The sequence below is a fragment of the Aulonocara sp. 'chitande type north' Nkhata Bay genome, linkage group LG11 (genome assembly GCF_057382095.1).
Source record: "Aulonocara sp. 'chitande type north' Nkhata Bay isolate Kocher_YH1m ecotype deep benthic linkage group LG11, A_spYH_male_GT1.1, whole genome shotgun sequence".
In the NCBI taxonomy this organism is placed as follows: Eukaryota; Metazoa; Chordata; class Actinopteri; order Cichliformes; family Cichlidae; genus Aulonocara; species Aulonocara sp. 'chitande type north' Nkhata Bay.
This window is the reverse complement of record NC_141354.1, coordinates 3,526,872-3,532,871: the sequence shown is the minus strand read 5'-3', so window position 1 is coordinate 3,532,871 and position 6,000 is coordinate 3,526,872.

Sequence of the window (6,000 nt, the reverse complement as noted above, 5' to 3'; positions counted from 1 at the left end):
GGCTGCGTTAGTATCTCATGTGTACACTAATGTCTGCATTTTGATTTTGTTAAATACGAACACAATGATAGCAGAAGTGCTGCCACGTGTGTGGCCACACAGAGAGGACCAATGTGTCTATTTGGTAGTTCGATGACAGGCTTCAGTTAGTTATGAGTGTGTGACACCTGCGTAACACACACACACACACACACACACACACACACACTCTACCAAAAGTGGAAAAAGAAAATGTGTTCATGTTTGCAGTTTTGTCTTGTTATACAATATTTGAAATTTAAAAAATTAATCACTATTTTTTGCTTGTTTTGTATTCCTTGAACACAACAGTGGCCTTCACATGAGATGACAGTGCCGGCAGTGGAGGGGAGGAGACACATAGAGATATCACTGCAACCTCTTTAAAACATGGAGAGAGGCTGAAACCACTTCTCTGATGAGTCTAGTGAAGGAAAGAGATTTGTTGGGTCTTCGGATGTTGCTGCGTTGCAACAGCGTTTTTGCAGATGTGTTCTCCTTCCTGCCCAGAGCATCATTTTGAATCATGCCCAGGAATGACAGTGTGATCACAGGCCTACAAATGACCTGAGCATAACAGCCAAATTGTTCACAAGGATTTGGCTGAGATGCTGAAAACTGGAGTAATAGAAGAGTTTCACAGTGTTGACGAGCTCCTGGTCCGGGTAGGCATTGCTCGCTGTGTAACGTCACTGGATTCTCCGCTCCGATTGCATTGTACCAATTCATCACACTTACTTTCAGCTTGTTCAGAGCATCCGCCCCTTTTCTGTGCCTCATGGACCGGGTGCTGCATCCGCATGCTACTGCAACACAGCACCCATCATCCATAGTGACACCTGGGTGGAGCATGTGCACCAGCTGGCCATGGTCCTACAGTCTCTGAGGCGAGTGGAGCTTATTGTCAACTGGAAGAAGTGTGCGGTTAGCTGGAGGGGGAGGTACAGTATCTGGGGAACCACATGGGAGGCAGGCAGGTGCGCCCTCGGATGGAGAAAATGGCTGCTGTCACATCCTGCCCGTGTCCCAAGACCAGCCGGGACTGATTGTGTGATCATGTACTCACATGTCAGTAGAAAGCTGGGACCCAAGAGGAGAACTGCCACGGGAACAAGTCCACTGAAAGAACACTGTATATAAATGTCACCAACCCAACGGTGTCTACTCATTGGGTCCTTTGTGTCACATGCACAACATGGTGCTTGCAGGAGGATGACAAAATTACCAGGTGGAGCACTGTTGAGTGAACCCAGCTGGGTAATCTGAGCTGTGCATAAGCGCAAACAAGGACTCGATCCTTGATCCGAACGCACAGGAAAACAACCCTCTCATTCACCGGTGAAAACCCAATGTACTGGCAGATACAAGAATACCTAACCTGCCTGCCGCTCACCAAGGGCAACTCCAGACCCAGACAGACTTTTAATTCATTTGAAAGCCTGATGCTGAGCCTCGTCCACCCCAGCTGTGAAACTCAGAAACCAGTCTTACTTGTTATCATCTATCGTCCACCTGGGCCTTACACAGAGTTTCTGTCTGATTTCTCAGACTTTATATCTAATTTAGTTCTGAGCTCAGATAAAATAATTATTGTGGGTGATTTTAACATTCATGTAGATGCTAAAAATGACAGCCTCAACATGGCATTTAATCTGTTATTAGACTCAATTGGTTTCTCTCAAAATGTAAAAGAACCCACCCACCACTTTAATCACACTCTAGATCTTGTTTTAACATATGGCATAGAAACTGAACATTTAACAGTGTTTCCTGAAAACCCTCTCCTGTCTGATCATTTCCTGATAACATTTACATTTACAATAATTGATTACACAGCGGTGGAGAGTAGACTTTATCACAGTAGATGTCTTTCTGAAAGCGCTGTAACTAAGTTTAAGAATATAATCCACCCACTGTTATCATCTTCAATGCCCTGTACCAACACAGAGCAGAGCAGCTATCTGAACGCTACCCCAACAGAGGTCGATCATCTTGTTAATAATTTCACCTCCTCACTACGTACGACTCTGGATACTGTAGCTCCTGTGAAAACTAAGGTCTCTAATCAGAAGTACCTGACTCCGTGGTATAATTCTCTAACACGTACCCTAAAGCAGATGACTCGTAAGTTGGAGGCGACTGTTGTTGTGATTTGGCGCTGTGTAAATAAAATTGAAAAAATCCATAATGAACAAATAAAATTCATTTTAAAAGTATTTTCTTTTACTAACATAATGTTGAAGTGAAGAAGCCTCTTGGATGAGAAGTGAAATGTCCTTATAAAACTTTCCAAGCTCGTTAGACAATAATCTTGAATGAATTGAATAAATATGGCTGCTATCGCTCCATCAGTTCATCCACCTTATGTTTTGTTTTTATCATTTTAAATTTAAATTAAACTCAGTGGATACACAAAATACTACATCTGGAAAATGTTTTTAAAAACTCACAAGTGCAGTTAAATGTTGTGTAAATGTATACAATCACATAACTGCTCAAAATTTGCAGAGCTGTTGGAATCTTTTGTAAAGCTGTCAAATCTATAGCTCTGGTTCTGAGCACCTGGTCCTCATAGTCATAATCTGACTGTGCCTGGCTGTCATGATGTGTTTGTCCCAAATGGAATCAAACAGCAGAGTCTGTCAGCTGTTATTACTGAAACATAGACTAATTGAATTCTTTCAGAGCTGGCTCCTTATGCTCTTATTCACTGGCAGAGTCTGTGGACTCCAAAGTCACTTTTAGTCTCTTGAACCCTGATTTCTTTTTAATAAATTATGTTAGAACTGTGTTGTCCATGGTGTATACAACATATTATGCTTGTTCGTGGAGTTGGTTTCATTATTTTGATGAGTATCCTGTTGTGTCACAGCCCATAGTCCTAAATGTTGAGTCCATTGTCACCTCATATTCCCTGACACATATGCATGTGGGGTGGCCTCAAACAGTTAAGTGGGACACAGCAAGAAACTGCACGTGGGCCATTACACAATCAGCTGCATCACCATCTGATAATCATGGGGACCAGCAAGGAAAAGATTCACTGTTTTCTTTGGAGCAGCGTCTTTAAAAGAGAGCTCAGAGATCAACAGTTGACAGAAGCTTTTGAGTTTAAAGCACTGAGGAGACAGTTTTCACATAATGGGCAAAAGAACTAACAGCAGGCTTTGAAAATCCTCAGATAAATAAAGATACAAATGATACTTAAGCCATTTTGTATCAAGCTGCAAGTATGGTTTTTAATTTTGCAGAGTTGGAAATTTTTAACATGGGTGTCTATAGGGACCGACCTCCCTCTGAAACCAGCTTCAAGCGGCACTTATGGATCTGCAGTTTTTGATACTTCCTCGCTGGCCTCATTTGCCATCTACAGAGGTTGTCACTTGGGGAGCATTTTCAAACGTTTTCCATCCACTCACAAATTGAAACGAGGCCCCAAACTTGTTCAGCCTTTAGTTTACAAAAGTTCAAACAGCAGAAAAGATACTTTTCTATGCAATTGTCACTTTTATCAGTTATTTTTCAGCTTCATTTGGATAATACATTTCAATTGTGTTAGCAAACAAAAGAGCAGCTATAGCAAACATGCGAGTGTAAGACTAAGGATGTCCTATTGGGGTAACTCGGAAAGTTACATTCAGATTAAAAGGTTTTCACTGACATGCTTAATTTCTATTTTATGTCTGCTTATCTTTCTTTTAATTTAAAAATGTCTGAAAACTCTCACAGCCGTGGTATCTGCCGACTGTTCCTGGGAAACAGACTCTTTCTGTATCTTCATAGCTGTTCTTTGCTGACAATAGTAACACTTTCCTTGTATCTATTAGTCTTCACATCAGCTGACTGTGTACCTGTATTGTCTGGCATCCTGAAGGTATTCACTCCACATCACCATTTTCACATGTTGTTGTGTTACAGCCTTATTCCAAAACATTAAATGAATTTTTCACCTCAAAATTCTGCAGAATACTAAATGAAGAAATGTTTGCTTCACATTCTTACAAATGTATTAGTATTTGTACAGAATGTTACATGTGTTTACAGGCTTTGCTCAGTGGCACAATGATTAGCACTGTTGCCTCACAACAAGAAGGTCCTGAGTTCAGGTCCACTCCGTGGGTGGTCCTTCTTGTGTGGAGTTTGCATGTTCTCCCTGTGTTTGCGTGGGTTCTCTCCGGGTACTCCGGCTTCCTCCGGCTAACGATTTACAAAAGCCTTGATAGAAATATGGTTTTCTAAACCCCATGCCCCCCTTTAGATTCATCACTGTGATAGAAAGTGGAAGGCTACCTTCAGTTAGCTGCCTGATTTAAAAATCATGTCAAACTAAGTTAACAGCTCATCTGTAGATTTTAATATAAATTCAGTAACTTTACTACAAAGCATCCATCCTGAGCTCTTGTTCTGTGCTGTGTGTGTGTGTCATCAGGTTGGTTGGTTGTGGTCTAACTAGTAACAGAACTAATAACTCAGGGGAATATGAAGACAATACAACTAAAAATCAGTCAGTGGGGGTCACTTTGGCTGTGACAATGAGTTTTCTGTCCACTGCACTAAAATGGGGAAATCCCCCAGTTAGCCATAATGTTGGGGGTCTGTAAAGCACTTTATAAATGAGGACTGTGTGGAGGAGCCTGTATGAGTCAGGCTGACAAGCTGCAGCCAGAAACTGATTGTCCATGTCTGGCCGAGTGTACTCAGCAGTGCAATCAGCTGAAATTTGTCATTTTTTTCTGTTCATTTCATAACAGGATCCAGAGTCCACATTATTATCAACATTCACCCTGCAGAGGGAGAGCATCAGGACCAAGCCGGGTATCTTGGGTCTTGGTTTTGGAGAAATGTCCTCCCTTTCTTTCATCACAGCTGTCCCATGGCAGACGTTCTGTTGACTCACTGAGAGAGACATCAGGTCAGAAACCCCAGAAAGACTGAAACTCATTGAAGGAGTCACAGTCTTTAGTAATAACTCCCTCAGTCCTGTAGAAACGTATATAATTATGTACACAGTTGGTTTTAGCACATTGGGCTTTGCTATTTTAATCTGGTTTCTTTTATTGTGTGGACAGCAGCTGCGTTAGTAACAAACTGAGATATTAGAAACTACAGGCAGTCAGTGAGTGAAGAATACTGTGAGAACATCTTCATTCCTCAATGATTCATCTTCAGTTAAAAGTTTGTTAATGAGGAGATATTGAGTGCAAGAATTTTTGTAATTTGGTGTTACTGTCCTTACGGTCGTCAGGAGAGACAGAAACATGCTGCTGTCTGCACATATTCAACAATCAGCTCTGCACAGGAGCTGAAGGAGAGCCCAAAATCACACTAATGTCTGCATTTTGATTTTGTTACATCCGAACACAATGATGGCAGAAGTGCTGCCACGTGTGTGGCCACACAGAGCACCAATGTGTTTATTTGGTAGTTCAATGAAAGGCTTCAGTTAGTTGAAGTGAGAAAAAAGTGTGTTCACATTGGCAGCTTTGTCTTGTTAAACAATATTTGAAATTTTAAAAAACACACAAAATGCTACATTTTTGGAGATATTTGTGGGAGTTTTCTTGCTTGTTTTTTGTACCCTTGAACACTAAAGTGGCCCTCCAATGAGATGACAGCGCCAGCAGTGGCCCACAGCTCATTCAAGTTTGAGACCCTGCCATCTGCCTGTTTCATCCTTTTTAGTCACACCAGCCCTCTGCATGTGCTCCTTAACTACATCCATGAACCTCCTCTGAGGTCTTTTCCCGCCTTCCTACCTGGCATCGCTGTCATTCTTTGTTCACTCCATCCACTCTGCCTTCTCTGCACATGTCCGAACCATTTCAACCATAACTCTCTAATATTGCCTCCAAATCACTCAACCTGAGCTAATGTTCTCATTTGTAGCCCACTCTGGTCACTCCGAGTGAAAATCTTCCAATCCACCACTTCCAGCTCTGCCTCCTACTTTTTTGTTGGTTAGTTGGTTGGTTGTTAGCGCCA